The sequence below is a fragment of the Artibeus jamaicensis genome, unplaced genomic scaffold (assembly GCF_021234435.1).
Source record: "Artibeus jamaicensis isolate MK-2021 breed Jamaican fruit bat unplaced genomic scaffold, CSHL_Jam_final scaffold_916, whole genome shotgun sequence".
NCBI classification, from domain to species: Eukaryota; Metazoa; Chordata; class Mammalia; order Chiroptera; family Phyllostomidae; genus Artibeus; species Artibeus jamaicensis.
This window is the reverse complement of record NW_026522059.1, coordinates 49118414-49138429: the sequence shown is the minus strand read 5'-3', so window position 1 is coordinate 49138429 and position 20016 is coordinate 49118414. Positions and strand designations below refer to the sequence as shown.

The 20016-nt window shown below is 42.9% G+C and overlaps 1 long non-coding RNA gene across 1 annotated transcript; it reads left to right on the top strand.

The window, feature by feature from the left end:
* Positions 1–2096: 2096 nt before the first annotated feature.
* On the top strand, positions 2097–17204 carry LOC119062750 (uncharacterized). The gene is made up of 3 exons (XR_005085042.2): positions 2097–2232; positions 2995–3096; positions 16142–17204. It is a non-coding gene; the product is annotated as an uncharacterized LOC119062750 (long non-coding RNA).
* The last annotated feature ends 2812 nt before the right edge of the window (positions 17205–20016 follow it).

The following is a 20016-nucleotide window of genomic DNA, read 5'->3' as shown; positions in this document are numbered from 1 at the left end:
AGTCCTTTGTACCCAGTTCCAGTCAAAGTCTCTCTTGCTTTTTCAGGCCCCGCAGCCAAAGGGGGCACCCCAAAGCCGCGTGGGCCTCTTCTACCAAAGCTGCAGGAGTCCGCACTCCACCAAAAGTATGTGGCTGTCTTCTTCACCTGGCTGCAGGGATCTCCATTCTGGCAAAGCTGTGTGGTTTTTCCCTTTCACCTGGGAAAGAGGGGGGTCCACACTCCGCCAAAACCACGTGGCTCCCTCTTTCACCCCACCAACAGGGGGTCCTCACTCTGCTGAAACCGCGTGGCTCTCTCTCTCCACATCTGGCCAAGCGGGGACCCTTCATGTACTGGAGCCAGTCTTTTCCAAGCTCTCACACAGGCCTTCTCACTCAGGAGCGCAGCCCCTAGTTACATTCTGAGTCCAAGACCTTCTCACTCAGGAGCGCAGCTCCTAGTTCCCATCTTGAGTCCCAGCTACTACCTTCTCCCTTCTGCCTGGCTCCAAACTTGGCCACTGCTATTTAACATATCTATGAAACTAGTTAAAGGTTATAGATATGTTAAATAACCATTCCTCCAGAGGTTAGCTCCAAAACTGTTGCTATGCAAAATAGCTCTCAATGGCCCTGGCTCCATTCATCCCTTCCCCCTGGGGGGGGGTGAGGACATCTTATATGTCTCTCCAATATTTCTATACACTTTGAATTCTGGACACCTTTCCAAATCTTTTTTGGGGGGGCCCCCCTGGCTGCACCCTGTATCAGGAAGAAAAGGAGTTCCCTAAAACCTATACAAAGAACAGTGATGTATCCAGGGTTCTTTCAACATACAAGTACTCCTGAAGTCCAGGCAGTGTGTGTGTCAGGTGACTCACGGGTACTAACCGATCTTCACACAAAGCTACATTTCCGAAATCTTACCCCAGTGGTCCAGAGCTTCTCCCAAGCCTGCTCGAATCCTGCATATTGGCCAAATTCTGCCCTCAGATATACACCATGGCTCCTTCTGATCTCAATGTAGAGACTTTTGCAAAGCTAGTCCCTGACTGATGGTTGGGGAAGTTCTGCCAGTATCTGAGGATGACTCTGGCCAGTTGAAATTTTCTAGACCTGATGGTTTAAGAGGCTTGTGACTGAACTACAACTACAGCTACACTTCATTTTAATTATCGGTGGTGACAACACAAGCTCTGCCATCATTTTGTATTTTCCCTCTCTACCATGATTTTAAAATGGCTTTGTCATAGTTTATAGTTGGCTGATTTCTCCTTAAGCAACGTTCAGAACCTCAAATCCTCAATCCTCAACATCTCATCCCCTGCCGGAGGTGAGAAGTGAAGCGACATGGTTAAATGGGGAAAGGCAACAGCCCCAGCCAGACGCACTAGAGCAGACAGCTAGGTGAGTAAGAATAGTTCCCGTTCCTTGGAAAATGGGCAAGGAAGCACATCCCACGATGCAGAATAGAAAACCAGTCCTTTGAGCCCCAGGAGCTGAGCTGCTCTGGGAACCCAGGAAGGAAATACATTCTTGGCTGGGTCTCAGTGACAGAAAGCAACACAGTTCTCTCAGATCCAGGCCAGTGGACTACCCTCCAGGAAAATCAAAGTCTCTGCAGTTTTGCTGACTGGTGAGGGGCTGCAGGGCCCTGGGCGCTGTAGGGCGGTTGGAACTTTCAATCCACTGCAAGAAACTCGCACATGCCTTTAGCACCATTGACAGAAACAGCACCTTGTTTCAAATTTGGCTGTAGATAATGAAATTTGTCCCCAAATTACCATAAAGTGGAAAAAGTAAACACAAAAGCAGGAGCTAAAGTTTTCAGGCATTTCTCCTCCCCCTATTACAGACCAGTCATGTCTATGGCTATTAGCTGTTTAAATTCAAAGCAAAGCTTCTGTTTTTCTAAGTCGCTGTTTTGACCCCAAGCAGATAAAGAACACTAAATGACACATTCAGCAGAGTTGCTGTGTTCTTGCAGAGCTGCTCTGTTTACATCAGGAAATCCAGCGGGGCGCGGACGGGGGGTGGGCCGGCGGAGGCGGCCGGGCGCCGGCCTCCCTCGCGCTTGCCGCCGCGCTCGGCTGGCTCCGCCGCGCTGGCCCCTGGCGCTCGGCCGTTGACTCCATCCAGATGTGCGGTGGCTCCAGAGTGGCTGCCGCGCGCAGTAAATGGGCATCGGAGGCTCGTCAATCTGGGCCAGAGCAATTGCGGTCTCGCGGGCGGCTCCACTGGCACGCGGAAACGTACGCGCGGGAGGGAACCATGCGGGGCGATCCCTGGGCGCGGGGAGGCGAGCGCTAATGACCGACCCGGGAAATGTTCCTGATACATTAGTACATTTCCTTGTAAATGTTTTACACTTTAAAAGAAAGGGGAATGCTGTATATCATTTGGAAATGTTGGCTGTCTATAGGTCCCTATGGATATTACTGGGTTAGTACGACTTGTAACCAGAGCAAGAGGAACATAAAAAAGCTGGAAACACTGCCAATTAGTCATTACAGGGAGATTGTAAAAACAAGAGAAAGAGGAGGGAACAGAAGGAATAAAGAGAATAAAATGCCTCAGGAATTAAAATTAAAGAAACTAGATGCGATTTTTCAGTGTTCCCAGAATAGAACGGGGAAACAGGACAGCTGGCAGCCTTCTAACCAGGGGCGACCTGGGAACCAGCAAATTCCCGGTGCAGCCCAGGAAGGACCCCTGAGCTTTCCCCAACTACACCGTGTTGCCCTCCCTGTAAAACTCAAGCTGGGTCAGTGGGCAGACTGTGTGCTTTGAAGCAAGACCCAACTGTGCAAAAGCCAAGTTAGACATTTATTTCTGATCGCCTGCCACCTAGTTGCTTGCTGAGTTACTAAAAAAAAAAAAAAAAGACAGGAGCCATTTCTTTAACAATCACCAACAACAGACTTAAAGCAGACTGAGGCCATGCTGGCTGAAAACTGTTTTTAATAGTATGGTAATTCTTACTGAAATCTCCCCCTGCCCCCACTTTTTGTTAGATTCCGGAATCAAGAACTTGTAACATCATAAACTGAAATGAATCTGGGTGAACCTTGCAGTCCTTCTGCAGTAACTTTACTGACCCTGTTCAGAACTTGAAGGTAAGGGAAGAGATACGGCCTGGCCTCCTGTTAACTGCCCGCAGTGCTTCTTCAGGGAAGAGCTGTGAGAGCTCATGAGCCTCCAGGAAGTGGTGTGCGGGGGAGGGGGTACTGGACAGGAAGCTGGGGCCTATTCTCCAGGGAATTGAGGGGGGAGAGGGGGAGAGAAAACTTGCTGGTGGGAGAGGAACTGCTTATCTCAGCAGTATGAAGAGTCCACCTCCAGCCAAACTTCTTCAGCCCACAAGATTTTAGTCCCCACCTCCTCTGAGTCATGAGGACAGCCACATGTGCCTCAGATCCAACCCCTGGCTAGCTTACAACTCTGCTAATCAGCTAGGGTCCTTCTTGGTATCTGGCCACAAATCAGCAGACTCACAGGTCAGCTTTACCAGTACAAAATAACTTGCATAAGAACTGCTTAAAAACAATTATGTGAGCAAATTAATTTGGTTTCTAGCCACAGATTTATTTAATCTAGTGGGAAGATCTCAAAAATGATTAAACCACACATTATTTTAAAGTAACATTAACTTAAATAAGAAATGAAGAATTCTTATACAGTCATCAAACATTCTCATGTGTGGGAACTAAGGAGTTCCCAACCATTGTCCCTAGCGTTGAAAGAAGCGAATCAATTATATCTGAGGCTTCTTTAAAGACAGAAACTAAAATAGTAAAAATTATTTATCTCAAAGGATTTTACCTTCATAACATATGGTTCTGAAGTCCTTCAATGGAAAGGTTATAATCAGACTGATTGAAACAGCTTTGTGAACTGGGTCCATTCACATTGATAGGTCAATTTTGCCAATGGCCGACAACAGATTAATTATGTCTTCTCTGAACTAAGGACTCAGAAATAATATAATAGTTTTGCCAGGAATCCTGTTTCAGCTAATATGATTTCTCTGTAGCTTCTCTCTGAACAACACTTGCCATCTGCCCCCATCTCTGTCTGTGCCCAGTGTCACCCTTTCTAGTAGGTTCATCTCATTCCTTGAAATACTTCCATTTCTCACCTTCTGCCTGACTGTGGTTGAACCCCACTGCTGAAATCTTGGCTTTCTGCTATTCTCCATGCACATTCTTTTCTTCCACAGTTGCTTCATACTAGCAGTTTATACTAATGACTTCAAAAATTAAAGCTGCACTCTTGATATTTCCTTCAGGTTCTAGGTGCATTCTTCTAGCTGCAAATAGATATTTTCATTTAACCTCCACATCATCCTTTGAAAGTCAGTACCTCGAAGAACAAATGCATTATCTTCCCAAATTCAACTAACTTAGCCCTCGTGACTCTCCAGTTTCTACCAAAGATAATCTCTTTCTCTCCTATTGTTCTATTCTAATTTCTATGAGACCTCTGGGAGTCAGGCCCTGCCCCATGCTTGGAGATACAAAAGTGAAAAAGGTATTTAGCATCTCTCCACTATAGCCAACTAAGCACATGAAAGCCATGCGGATCACACACAACCTTGTAGAATAATTTGCTCAAATCCTTGCAGTCCTCATCTTTTCTTTATATGAAGAAGCTTGTGTTCATTAACCTTAAAATTTCAATCAGAGCTGAGTTGTTCTTCCACTGAGATTTTCAATTCCTCCAGAAACGTCCCCTGGAGAGAGACTCTTGTCCTCCTATCGCCTGCCTGCTGAAACAGCCCTACTGCCCGCTTTCTGGAAAGCCATCCTTCTACATACCTTGAGTTCTGGAAGGAGGCTTATGTTCTTCCCCCCTTTCCAGTAGGGTAAATTCTAGGCAAAACTTAAAATTGAAATCAAGCCTGCAGTCCTGCATAGGAACTCCATGTCCCCAGTGGGGCATAGAGTAGGCCAGAGCCTACTCTATGGATAACTGACTTACCTCCAGCACCATCTCTTTGCTTCCCAGTTTTAAGCCCCTACTTACAGGTCTGTCTAGTGTCTCTACTAGATGTCTCATAAGCACTTGAAAACTCAAAGGCACTAAAACAAATCACTCTATCTTTATCCTTAAAGTCTTTTCATTCTTTCTCCATTAAATTTAGTAATGAGATTTATCTCTTATTTAAATTTAAAAAAAAACCTGAGGAATCTTTTCAAATTCCTTTCTTTCCTCTACTCTGAAGTCCAATCATTCAAGTTCCACTTCCTGTTGCTCAGGGCTGCATTGGGAAGTTTGTGTTTCCAAGACAGGCACCTCTACTGCCTTCACCGAAGTGCCCTTCAGACCCACTTCTCAGCCTTCTCCACTGCACCCTGTATGTGGAGATGCCTGTCCTCCAGCTTCCAGGAAGGAGTGCAGCAGCAGGTTGAGTGACAAGGCAAACCCCGTTCTCCACTGTCCCACCATTCACCCCAGACCCTGTGCCATTCTTTGCTGCTTTTCCTAAACCTGCCCACAACTTTGTGCATAGTCCCTTCATTAAACTGTCCTCAAACCACTCAATTTGAGAGTAATTTCTGACAGGAAAGCTGAGTTGCCACCTCATATATAGAACTCTGTCTGTCATATAGCTTTATCATCTCAGGCCCAACGCAACTCCTAATACACAGCAGGTAACTGATAATAGTTTACCAAGTGAATGAGTGAATTACTTATTCACTCATCAAAGGCAGCCTCGTAGTTGCCTTCAAAGGGCTGACATAACTTTAGGACTGTATAAATGTAACTAGTCCTTAACTGTTCAGGAATTGAAATTACATTCTGCCCTTTGAAGGCAATTGTGAGGCTGATGTGGCCGCAGGTCAAAATGAGTTTGACACCCCTGACTTAGTGAATATACATTGTTTGATATGTAAGTCTCTAGTGTAACTTCCATTACAATTTGGTCATAAGTTTAGGGGCATCTCACAGAGCATCTAACCATATACTTATATACAATAGGTGCATTATTTATTAAATAAAGCTCAGTTATTGAAAGATTGAGCCTAGTCTCTGGCAAGAAGAAGCTAAAAAATAGGAATAAGTTTTTTTTTTTTTAAAGGGGGAATGAAGAGAAAAAGGAGAAGGAAGGAGAAAGAGAAGCAGAAAAATTCATTCTGGGTTAAATAATAGAATCACTTCATTTATATTACTCCTCCTATTCCTCTGTGTTGTGGTGGCTGACCTGTCTCTGATTTATCATACCACAGCCTTTTCAAACTGAGGATCTAATGAAAGATCAGAAAGGTATCTCACTTATACTCATTTATCCCTTAATTATTTTTCTCTATAAACTTTTATTGGCACATTTATTAAGTCAATCATCAAATAAGTATGCTGAATATAGAGGGGATTCCCAAAAATGTATATCTTGTGTGCAATAGCTAAATGTGACGTTGGAAGGAGAACATGGACATGAACACAAAATGGGAAGGGCTGCAAAAGAGTTAACACCCTGCCACAGTAGCACAGAAAAAGGCGTATGCAATTCCCTAAAAACAAAGGAAGACCTCATCCAGCTGATGACATCTGAACAGTGAATTGCCCCCTAGCAATTCAGGGAGAGTGAATGCATCCTTGGCAGTCCTAGGAATTTAGATCATCAGATGTCTACACAGAGAAACAATCATTAAGTAGGTCTGACTCCTAAGCTATTCTAGTCATTAATTGGATCACTAAAATTCCACTCTCCATGTCTGATAGTTTGAACTAACACACTTACACTTTGGTATCATTCAGGAATGACATCAGGAAGAGGTGGATTTTGTTTTCTCCAGCTGGAAAGCATTGAGCACAGGAAATAAGATGTGATTCTAGTTTGAAGGGAGCCCTGAGAAAATGGCCATAGTTCCTACCCATGGACACTGGTCAGGGTTAGATAGACAGTGTTGGGATGCCTGCACACTATTCCTAGTTTCGTAGAGACAGAGAGGTGAACTGCATGTCCATGCCCTGTACCTCTCTGTCCTTCTGTGTCCTTGGGGTTCAACCCTCCTCTTTTAACACAATTGCCTAAGGCTCAGTGTACATCCTTTCTCTTAAACAGACTTCAAGTAGATCTCTTCCTTAAGTTATCTCTGATAACAATGCTGGTTACTATTGTAAAATTCAGTTCCACCACATAGTGATGAAAAGAACGAGGTGTCCTGTCTGCCATATGGTCAGGCAATGTTAGTGTCACCTCACAGGGACTGCACAACAGTAAGAGCCACCACAAAGCAAACTTCCTTGTGAATTGAGAAAGATTTCTTAATTCAAAGAGCTTTAAAACAAAAGTAAGTGATCCAGTTACAAATAAATTATTTTTCGCCTGCCCTAGACAACATTGGCGTCTATACAATGAGAAGGGTATTTTCCTTTTTTAATATTAAAATAAATTAGTAATGTAAGTGTAGAGAAATAGCACAAATGGCATGCCTTGGGCACAGAGACTGTTAAAGAAAAATCAGCAAATGAAAGTGAGGCTTAGTAGAGCACAGCCCTGAAGTTTTGGCTCACAAAGCATAAAAAAGAAGACCAGTGAGTGGGGGAGTTTCCTGAAGCCGTGAGTAAATTCTGGCAGAGATACAGCCTGGTTTTGGTTCCAGTCCACATGACATCACAATCTATGAATTTTGCTTCAGATTGGATTTGAATGAACTTGTAGATTCAAAACAAAACCCATTTGAAACAAGCTGCACAAAGCTGCTCTATCTTCCCAGCAGCAGTTAACTACATTTCCTAATGGCCCTTTTCTGTTCTAGATTGCAGAGGGTATTAGAAGGCAGGCATGGGACTAACAGACCAAAGTCCAAACCAAACATACATATACACACACGTGTATAAACACATATACACACACAAGCACACACAGAGACAGATGCACATTCACACACAGAGACAAGCACACATGCACACACAGAGAAATACACCCAGAGACACAGGGACACTGGCTGGCACTTTGAGTCTTCCATGGATAGCCTGCTCCTCTCTTTTTCTTCTTTCTTCTTTTTATTTCTATTGTTTTAATACTGTCCAGTAGGGGTAAGGAAAAAGACTCACACCAGCCTGCAAATAGGATCTGGGCTTTGAAGAAACCAGGGCAGAAAAAGAAACACTATTCAACAGTCCTGGTGTGGCAGTTAACATATTCTATCTATTCCAACATTTCCTTTTCTTTTGTGGAATTTATTTTCTAAAGAAGTGGGGGTAATATGTGTAAGGATCAGATACATTCACACATAGCAGGTGTTTTTAACACTGAAAAACAAAAACCAACATGCTTGTGGACATATGGGATCATTACACAACAGCTAAATTAACCAATTAAAAATGCCGGTTGTCCAGATATGCCTCATAGTGAATAACTGTACAACCAACATAGCCATCATATTTAGTATGTGTTTTAATATCCAAATAATCCTATTAGTGAGCACCTGTCTCTTTCCCTACTCCATGCATGTCCAGGCTAGTTGCTAAAATCTCCTGTCTTCGATCTTCATGTAGCACCCAACAATGTCACACTTCTCACATGGTGGGTGATTTTTGCCCCCTTCTGTCCCCAGAGGATGTTTAGCAATGTTTGGTGACATGACAATTTTTAATTGTCATGACTGGGGGATGAAGGTGCTACTGGCATCTTGTAAGGAAAGACCAGAGATGCTGTTAAACATTCGACAGTGCACAGGACAGTCCCCCTCCCCCCAAATACAAAATGATCTGGTTCAAAATGTCAGTAGTGTTGAGGCTGAGAAACCCTGATTTTAACACTTAAGCCTACCTTCCTCCCCTACCAAGAGAGTATCTGCACATAGCTCCCCCACTATGTCTCTTACTTCTTGTCCTCTTCTGTCATGTGCTCTTAACTACCAAGGTAAGAAGTCCCTTAGCTACCAAGGCATGAAATTCACAACTGCTGGGCTAAGAAACTTAGCAGTTCGGTCTGTTAAACAGAACTGGAAGTTAGCATAGTGTGCACTATATATGCAAGCAAGAGTGATGGCCAAGCCCCTTGCAAAGATAAGTTGAAAAACTAATCAATGTTACCTCAGACCATGGTCACCTGCTGCCAAAGAAGTTACTGAGAATCACAGTCCAGATGATTTCAAGGAAAATATTTTATCTTACTAAGTTTTACAAGAGAAAAAAGGAAAGCATTTTACCCATTTAGTACTACTCATTTGAGGTCTGTATTTGATTTCTTTGAGTAAAATGCAAAGACTTCATAACCGATGTCAGAATAAATGGCAGCGTTTGAAATGGCAACCATCAGAATTTCTAGGTATGAAGAAGGAAAGCTTAAAGAACACAAACGACGTAGTGTATCCACATCTTCCACTCTTCCCCTCCCCAATCCTTGTGTCTTCACTTAGTTTCTCAAGGACGTTCCCAGCTACACTGTCAGCAGTAACTGCACTATGCCCTAAGCCTAGCACAGCACTGTCAACCATGCACCTCCCCAGAAAAGCCTCCTAATAGGTCCCAAGAACCACATCTGCCCTTCCAGGGTTAACAAAGAGGTCAGAGCTAGAAGGGTCACCGGCTAGTCATGCTGGTCCTACTTTACCAGCCATGCTGGACAGTAGTTCCTAAGTTCCTAGGACAAACCCCAAGCACTTTGCAGGCCCAATTCCCAAGCACTGGGATGGAAATGACATTCACAGGACACTTGTTACATGCTAAAAAAGGCTTTCCTCATGTGTATTTCGTTTTCAGAGCAACCTGTGGTGTTGGCATTGTTATTCCCCTTGATGAGAACAACGAGAGGTTGAGACTCACTGTGACGGGGACTAGATTTAAAGTAGTCTATTCCTTGCCAAAGTCCAAAGCCCAAACTCTTTCCTAAATGCCATACTGTTTCCCATCAGCCCACTGACCCTCCCCCCACCTCCCCTAGCAGCTAGAACTTGAACTGTGAATTAGAGATTCAGGCCCAATATCCAGTGTCTGGGGCAACCCCTGGTTCCTCAGGAATGCCCCATGAGGCCAGGCCTACCCATCCACTATCCTGTGCACTCCATAGGACAAGTTGGCTGGGGGGGCCTGCTGACACCTGGCCCACTGGGACTCAAGCTTTTCCCCAGAGATCAGCCTAGCCCTCTTCAACTCTTGTAGCAACCTCTATGAGAGAAAGGGGCTTTGCATGTCTAACCCCAGCTCCTTCTTTTACACATGAGGAGATAAAGGCTGAGACTGGTAAAAGGAGAAGCCCAGCATCGTAAGTACACTAGTGGCAGAGGTGTCCTGGGGCCGGGTCCCTACTCCCAAACGTCCTGCACAGTGTGCCTGAGGCACTCAACCTCCTGGAGCTCCTCCCAAAATTGCATTTACGATGTCACAGGCTCCCAGGGCTCTCCTGATGACACACTGTGTTTCCATGATTGACAAAAAGATCACTTCCTGAAAACACTGACCACCTTCACGGTAGAGGTATGGACATATGTATACAAGCTTGAGGTCAGCCTGAGCTTACGGTCATGGAACATATGTAGAGCTGTGCCACTGTAGATAATTAGGTATAAAGGATGCCATGCAATAAAAAATCAGGCCTCTTGTCAACAATACATTTTTGTTCCAAATACAAGCAAAAGCTTACTTATATAGTCACAGAGATAAAAGTGAGCCACAGAAGAAATGGTCTCAAGCAAAGAATATGTGTGTGCCTAAGAAAGGAGGTGGAGAAAGGAGTGGTTGTACCCTCTAAAGAGAGCCGCCACAAATACTTTTAAATCCACACCTGAAGACATGCTTATTAATTTTGGAGAGGGGAAAGGAGGGAAAGAGAGAGGGAGAGAAACATCCATGTGAGAGAGAAACATGGATTGGTTGCCTCTTGTCTGAGCCCGGACTGGGGACTGAACCAGCAGCCCAGGCATGTGCCTTGACTAAGAATTGAACCCATTCAAGGGATGATGGTCCAACCAACTGAGCTACACTGGCCAGGGCAACCACCACCAAAATTTTTGGAAACAAATACCATCCACTGATCCTTAGTGTATATTGTCTGGTAACAAAAATACAGAAATCAAAAACCTAAAAACTCGAAAGAATTTTACTTATAAACAAATCTTATTTTACACATGTCATTTGTATGAGGTATAAAGCAAAGCTGGGGGAATTTGGCTTTCTTTCAGCATGCTGAAATATGTAAAATAAAATAGTATATTCTAGTGGTGAAGTTCCATTCTCAAGTTCAATTATGTGACTTCAGGTAAATCTTTACAGTCTTCCTCTAACCCGCTACCACATTTATAATAACGAAGTCATAATAATGCTGCTTGCTACCTGCATTTCAGGAAGCTTAAGATGATCTGTTGAAATAAGGTTGAACAACCTAAAAACTTTCCAAAGTTATAATAATGTCATATTTTTTCTTCTGGTTCAATGTGGTACTTCTAAGCACTTTAAAATTGTGGTAAACCAAGACAAACTAAGTGAATTCCTGAGAGTTATGCATTAATCACCACCCTTTGGGGGAGAGAAGTAATATTTTTAAAAGCGCAGTAGAGGACTTGCTTGTTTATAACCAGCTTTGTGGAGAATCTAATCCTTTCATTGTTAATTGAGAACATATATGTTGAATTTGAGGCTTAGAATTATATTAAAATATACTTCATTTTCAAGGACCACAAAATGACTATATTTAATGTGGAAGAAATTGCTTTATGAGCTATTAACAAAAGCTCTTACACTCGTTGCATGTTACGGGTTGGCAGCCCTCACATTGTGGGAGCGCTGTAGCTTTGGGACCAGAGTTTTCTACATTGCTCCAGTCTTCATAGAGAAAGCTGATGCCTGGCCAAAATAAATATGGGATAAAGTGGGCTCAGCACTCTCATTAACTCTGGTGTTTTCCTTTAATGGGACTTGAGAATGGAGCTTTTCCACTAGAATTTCCTGTTTCATTTTCCTTTCATCTCTATCTCCTTTATAGTCTATGTCTTTCATTTATATTTTGATGTTATTCTTCCATGAAGTTTAGTTTTTATATCTTCCATGAGGGCCATGGAATTGAGAGTGTGATTTTTTTAAAATCTCCAAGCAAATTATACACTTCGCATTTTCTTATCGTTTACTAAACTTATCACAAAGTTCTGAAACCTGGACCCCAGGACTGGTGAAAAGGCACATTTTTAAGCAGTATCAAAAATAAAACTTTTCTTTATGTATTCATAAAATTTCTCCTTAAAAAATAATTGGATTGTTTAACAGGTGGGGAGGAGATGAAGAGAAAAACTTTCTCTGAAATCTGTCTTCATACATTTTAATTAAGAAAAACATCTCTGCTCTACATTAACACAACTTCTAAATCTTACTCAGCTGGGTGCTTTTTCTCTTCCAACAGAAAGACTAAAAAGGTCCAATTGCTCTCGTGCTTTGACTTATAATCCGTATGCCTATGGTTGATCTCAGGAAAAGAAAAAACTAAAATAAAAAAGTAATGTGTTGATACTCATTTTCCCCTAGGAGCAAAGAATATTTATAGTTTTGTTTTTTTCTGGGATCTTTTGCTCTTTAAGTACCATATGATTCAAAGGCATTTTTCTTTTTCTTTTTTCTTTTCTTTTTTTTTAACCTAGCAGAGGGATTAATGGAACGTTATTAGGCTGCACAAATTAATAACAAACTTCATCAGATTCCTTAAGGAATCAGAGAACTCTGTGTACAAGCCCCTTTCACAGAACATTTCATCCTCTCTAAATCAAATGACATGGGCCTCACAGACAAATGCTGCTTGATGTCTTGGAAGCCTGGACAGCTTTCATGTTTCACCTGGGACTGGCTCTCTGAAACCAGGTCACTCTGAGAAGCCACAGGGTATCTTGTAAACAGTGAGCCCAGCCACTTGTGGCCTGATATAGAACAGAAGCACAATTAAAGGGAACTCCTGAGGAATTTCTTCTGCTCTGGAGGAGGCTGACTGGACATGTGACTTTCTGGAAAGAGAACAAAAAAGACGCTCCCTTCAGAAGACAACGGAAATATCTTCTTTGAAGGCCATTCTTCAGGTGTGGCCTGGCCTCACTGGCCTGCTGCTTGCTGCAGACACAGCCTGGCTGGGTGACTGATTTCACAGGGTGCAGCTGCTGCTCACAGTGCTTTCTCGGGGGCAGAAGGGAACCACTAAGAACTTTGGAAGCTGGTTAAAAACGCTACCTACTTTGAAATATTGTGAAGCTTCTCAGAGTCTAGTTTACATTTTTTAATACAAACCTTTCTCCCTCTCCACTCTACTATAAATTTAGCAACTCTTGAAGAATGCACAGAGAGAAAAAAGCAAGGCCATGTGCTTCCTTTCTCAGCAATGCACATGCTCTGTGTCAGCAAGAGCTTCAGGGCGTCTGCAGAAACTTCTGTGTGAATCTCAGGCTCAATCTGCTGACCCCTGATCCTGATGACTGTTCCTATTGGGGTACAGGGAAACTTTAACAGTGAAATGGTTACTTTGTTTTTCAAAAAAAAATTATGATAGATTCTAAGCATCACCTTATTTCTTAGAGTTATGCAATGAATTGACAGGGAAAGAAGAGGATGGGCTGTTTTGAATTTGGAATGCTTTTTCTCCCTCTTTTTGTTTCTCTCTTTCTTTCATCTTTCAACTGTAAGATGGTTTCACATCTGCATAATACAAAGTAAAAAGGACACAATCTGATTGACACAGAGTTTCTCTGATGAGGCAAACCAGACTTGATAACACAACCCGGAGAGGCACGAGGGAACAGCTGCTTAGGTGCTTCACTTTTTGAGTAACTCAAGACGGATATGAAAAATAAATTCTGTAAATATGTGTGTGAAAATTAAAAGAGCAGAATGTTTATTGCCTTTCTGAATTAAAAAAGGGGGGTGGGATAAAAAAAAAGTCCTGACTGGCGTGATGGCCAAGTTGAAGACAGGGATGGGCTGGTGCAGAGGGCAAGAACAGAGCAGGGTGGGGGGAGCAGTGTGCTCAAGGAAGCGGCTCTGGACAGACCACAGGCACCCCCAGACATGAGCTCGGTAGGGGGCTCACGCTGTATACCCACCATGGGAACCCAAGCATGCCATTTCACTCACACAGTGAATATTACTATGTGCTAACTATTTTTCTATGTTCCGTGCATACTACAGTGACTAAGACTAAAAAGAAAGAAGTGTTACTAAGTGAATTAAATTGACTATTGTGATAGAGAGTGATGGGAGAACTACTCTAAATGAGCTTGTCAGGGATGAACTCTCTGATGAGGGGGCATTGGAGCATAAGGAAAAGAAGGAGCCAACCAGGCCAAGTTAAAGATCAGCCAGATAGCAAGAACAGACTGTGCAAAGGCCCTGAGGTGGCAAAGGAACAGAAAGCAGTTCACCAATGGCCAGATGTTTGTGCAAGTGGGAAAGCACAGCAAAATGGAATGCAAGGAGAAAGTGAGATGAAGGGGTGTGTGTGTGTGTGTGTGTGTGTGTGTGTGTGTGTCCGGGTGGATGATGGTCCAGGAAAAGAGCTTAGTGAAAAGCTCTGTGCTTGGTTTTCTAATCCTTAGTCTCTTGAGCAATTGTCATATCCTATCACTTAGCAGAAGACAGTAGGAATATGATCATGACAAGACAATGACAAGGTCAACCTTGGCAATTCCAGAGTCACAACTCCCACTTTCTATAGGATTCTTGGAAACTCCCCAGAGACTTCATAGTGCCCCATGGTGGCCCCCTGCAGGTACACCCAGTCCCCATGGTGCTCCGGGTCCAGCAGGTGGCTGTTCCTCTCAACCTCACACTCATCCTCAGGGGTCTGAGTCCTCCTCACTTCTTCCTGTGTAGAGGGAGATGGGCCTGGTTCTTCCCTCCCAGCCTCTCCTTACTCCAGGAATTCTTACCTTCAATATAAACACAAGTGGAAAAGAGCAAAGATTGTGGGGAAACTTCCACGTGTCCTGCAATGTGCTCTTTAGATGTCCTTCAACAGATGACAGGGAAGCCCAGGGAGAGGGAACTGCTCCAAGTGCTGAGCCACTCCACCTCGGAGCTTGCATATGGACCCGCTAAGGCTCAGCACTCCCAGCCTGTGCTTTGCCTCTCCTCAAAGTAAGCCATGTCTCTTCTTTTCCTTACAGTGCCCCTGGAAACTACTAAGAAATGTTTTCAATTTCTTGTTTTCTTACTAAGCCTTTCAGAAATTGCCACTTCAGTAGATTCTTTTGGTTTTCTTCCTGCTTGATTTCTTTGCAGCATCTAATACTGAGAGCCAATTTATCTATTCACAAGACTCTCATCCTCATTTTAGAATAGCACTGGTCCTTATTCTCCTCTTGTCTCTGCTTTTCCATTTCTCAGTAACTTTGTGTTCTATCTCCTCTCCCTTCTCTCATCTTCTCTCGCTTAGTTTCCTCTCCTTTCTTCCTTTCTCTCCTCCCCCTTTTCTTCAGTCTCCCTAGTTCTCTCCACACCACCTCACTGAGTGATCCCATCAGTTTCCCAGTTTTGAGTCCCATTAGTTCACTCTATACACAAATGATTCCCACACCAGTTCTCTAATTCCCATCCTTTCAATTTTCAATGTTCAGAATTATAAAATTCCAGCTGCTTCTTGGATGTTCTATAAGCAGTCAAGCTAAATGGTTTTAAAACTAAAACCATTTTTTAAAATAAATCTTCTCCTTCTGTATTCATAAATTGTAACTGGCTTCATGCTTTACCCACCTACCAAATTCTTCTTATCTATCAAGACCTAGCCCAAGTGCCACTTCCTCATGAAGTGCTCTCTCAAACCTAAGCCACCCTTTTCTTTTTTCCCCTTACTCCTCTAGTTATATATGCACATATATTATATTATACTAATTTATTTGTATATTTGCCTCCACACTTAAGAAAAAATCTCTGTCTCATTCATTACTTTCTGCCAAAAAGGACAGAACACTGCATGAAGGTATTGCAAACAGTTACATTAATAAACCCTGGACATTTTAATTTTCTCAATATTAATTCGTACTTGTGCTTCCCAAGGGACAAATCCCCAAGGCTAGCACAAGAAGCTATTATAGATGGTTTAGAGACCTGCAGTCCTAAGTTTAAGAACTAAACAAAGTAATGTCTTAAATTACCTTTTGGTTTGTTGCTTTTAGTCCCTAAATTTTGCTTTAGTCCTCAGAATATTTCACTGGATTAATGTTATGAAACTTTTTTCTCTCATAGCCTCCCAATCTTTGAGCTGTGAGTTGTGCTTCAAACAGCTCCCAGCTCTGCTGTGTTGTCCGTCCCCACCAGGCCTTGGGGAAGCATGGCCAGCCACACCATGTGCAGCAGCAGAGACAAGTGGCCACCAAAGTGTCCAAAACAGCTGAGATCAAAACAAGCTGCAAATCAGCCCCAACATGCACTGCTTAGAATTTGATTATACAAAAAGGCTCACATGAGAAATAGAAACTTTATAACGGTGCCTTGCATGGTTTGATATTCTCATGGTTAAGGAACCCTTGAGAGCCTGGAAAAGCAAGCACAAATCTGCTCTGAGGACCACATTCTTTCAATCAAGACCACACCAGATCACAGGAGAAAATAAAATCTCTCACAAGAGCATCTCATAATCAAAATTTTATAACACACAAGAAAGTACTCATTAAAAATGAATCAGCAGGTGTAGCTAAATCCAAGAACCTGAAATAATGGAATAATATTGTCAAGTAAGTTATAGATTAAATAATTGTCAATTATTAAAAAGATGAAAGAATAAGATCCATATAGAAATATTTTAACAAGATATGTATTAGAATTCTTAGGGAAAATATAGTCATTAAAATTAAAAATTCATCATTGATTTGAATACCATATTAGACATAGGTAAAGAAAGAATTAGTGAACCAGAATGTATATCTGAAGAAGTCATCCGGAATCTAAAGATAAAGAGAGATAAAAGAAGATACCATACAAGTTGCACTGACAGACATGAGATGGAGTACAGAGCCCCAACACACTTCTGGGCTGATTTGCTAGTGGTATGTACACTTTTCATTCTGCTGTCATTACTCAAAGATCTCTGATTTGTTTGGGATGATAATATGCCCGGCTAGAGAAAAATATATCCCCCAGCCCCTCCTCCTGTCTAAGCAAAGGGGTAACCAAATGACCCAATGAAATAGAAGCAGATGTTTCCAAGTGAAGTTCCTGAGGGTGCTCCTTAAAAGCTTATCCTTTCTTCTGTCATTTGTTTTCTATGTGGACACTAGTAGTGTGCTAAAGGTGGAACGGTGATCTTGAAATACATAAGGAATAATGAAACAAAAAGCTAAAAGGCTTAAAGTCTGCTTACTTCTAGACATCTAGCCATATTGTAAGAGGGCAGCATGAGGTCCGGTTGTTTATTGCCATGTATACAATAACACAAATTTTTCAATGGAAGGGAACAGGTTTTTATTAACAGGGTTCCCATTTGGGGGATGGGTCTGTGAACATTCCTGCTCTGAACCTTTGCACAGAACCTTTCTTTCTCCCCAAAATACTGTGCACCAAATCCTTGCTCAGAAATTTCCCATTTTTGTTTATCTGTCCTTTTGGAGCTGAAGTTGGCCATGCAAACAGGTCTCTAACCTCTCTGGGGTATGCATCTGTGGGTTGCCATCATCTCGCAGCAGCTTTCTTTCAGAAGACCTGGGGTGCACTGCCAGATCACTCTGGTCAGTTGGGCAGGGGAAGCTCCATCCACAAGGAGCCTCTGTGTGCAACTCTCCAGGAGTGACAGTGGAAGCAGTTCAGGACCCATGTGCTGTCCTGCACTGGGCCATATTGTCTCAGAGGCTGGAGCTCGCTGAGGCATGCATTCCAGTGTGGGACCCTCCTTCTAGGTAGCTGGCTTTCAACCATGTGGGACCTAAACCCCAAGCAGTCCCAATGTCTGTGACTCCCACCAACAGCTTTGCAACTACAGCGGTCTCTGGCTGGAGCAATGCACATGCGGTGGGAGAACAGCTGTTTTGGTGGCTTCCAGGTGGTGGGCCATGGCACTGGAGCTACCACTGATGGGGATATTCACTGGAGGAGGCAACAGGTGACAGGCGGGTGGGTAGCTACTATGGCAGCTTTCCACAGCTTACCACTCAGGAGAGAGATAGAAGGCTTGTTCCCTGAACCAAGCTCCCCAAGCCCTCCAGCCCAAACCTTATTCTTTCCCCTTCTTACCAGACCCTACTGTACTCTAGGCAGGCCCTGGAGCACTCAGGGAGGACCTCGGGAGGGACTTCTTGACCACCAAGTCCCCAAGGCCCAGCGACCAGGAGCTCCAGGAACCAGCAGCCAGGAAACAGGAGAGAATCCAGGAGAGTGGTGTTTCCACACATTCCCCTTTTAAAGACTCCCTCAGTGCCTCCTGGGTGGCCAGCATGCATTGACCTGGTGGCCAGCATGCATCACCCTTGTTGTCAGGGTGACATACATTGGTTCAGAAACTATAGTATGGCTGCTACTCATGAACCATCCCAGGAGCCTTCTAACACCTCCACCATGTCCAGGATGAGGGAGTCCGTCACATTGCAACTTTTCTCTTGAACACTTTGGATATTTTGGATATTTGTAATTTTATATGGGCAAATAGATGATGGTCTCATTCTTCTGTAACTATTCCCTGCTGACCAAGAATGTAGTCCTACCTAACCCCTAGTCCAGAGGTCCCTAATGTAAGGAGGTCAGGAGTGGAGGGAGCTTTCACATGAGGGAAAGGGATCTTGCAAGGTCTAGGTCAGTTGGTTGTCCATAGAAAGCAGCATATGCAATGTCCAAAAGATGGCTTGCTGAACAAGTTGTGATCCTTGTTATATTTTTACCAACTCAACTGTTTAGTCCAGCCAAACTATTGAGTTCCAAGAGGAGGTGATGCATGTGGACTTCTCAAGTGGGGCCTACACTGTTTCTGAGTCTGCAAGACTGCCTTTTGAGAAGAGGCCCAGTTGGAAGGCCTTTGCTGATATGATACCAAACAGTGACAATGTGATATCATCAGGTGAAACCAACTATCAAATGAAAACAAACTTTGAAGATAGTTAGCTGTGCTAGAGTCCCATGTTTATGACTGAGCATTGTAATTTTCCTTAAAACCTGATTTCTCTCCCTAATATCACCCTCATTGCCATAAAAAAGACTGACAGTTTTCAAGGTTGCCTCATTGTTAGTGTAAAAACAATAAGAACAGCAATTGGTCATATAGACTGCTCAAATCTGTTTTGCTGGAATTTATACAAGGAACCTTAGATGGACCCTTAGTCAACCCTTCAGTACACAAAAGCGAAACCCCACTCCTACCATCCAGTTCTGCCTGCAGTACCTCTAGTTCTCAAGTCCTCGAGGTTCCCATCATTTCTTAAGTTTCCTCCTTTCTGTCTTTTAGGAAAGCTACCTTCATTTCTTTCCTAGAAAGACTGCCATGAACCAAACAATGTACCAGGCCATTTCTCCAGTGGGCTTGTATTGTCTTCCAAAGTCAATCTTAGTTCCTCAAGGCTTTTTGGTAATGACCAGAACACAGGCATGAGATTCCAGTCATAGTTTTGGTCAATAAAACTATAATTTGAAACCAGTCTTACTGCTTTCATGCAAAAGAAATTTTGTCATTACTCATTCATGGTGAATGCCAAATTCTAGAGGGATCAGGTAGGGAGAAAAATATGAAACAAAAAGGAAATTCTTGTCCTTCCAATATCCACCAAAATTGTATTTCCATGCTTTGTATCTTTCATTATGTTATGTACTCACCTAATGTGAAGTCTTAACCTTTAGGAACTTCAGTTTATTTTAAAAACAGAAACAAAGTAAAAATATAAAGCAAATACAGAGTTCAAAAAAATAGAAAATGGGGGACTAGATCTAGTGATGTCCCTGCTCTTCCTCCAAGATGCCCTCCTGAGTTACTATTCCAGCAAAGTAGAGAAGTACTGTTTGGAGAATAACATACTTTTCAAGATTTTGATCATTGTTGGTAATGCTCCAGACATCCTCCTTTTATTGGTGGTCTTCACCCCACTATAGAAGTAGTGTTTCTCCCTATAAACACCACCTCTTTTTTCCAGCCAGTGGATCAAAGA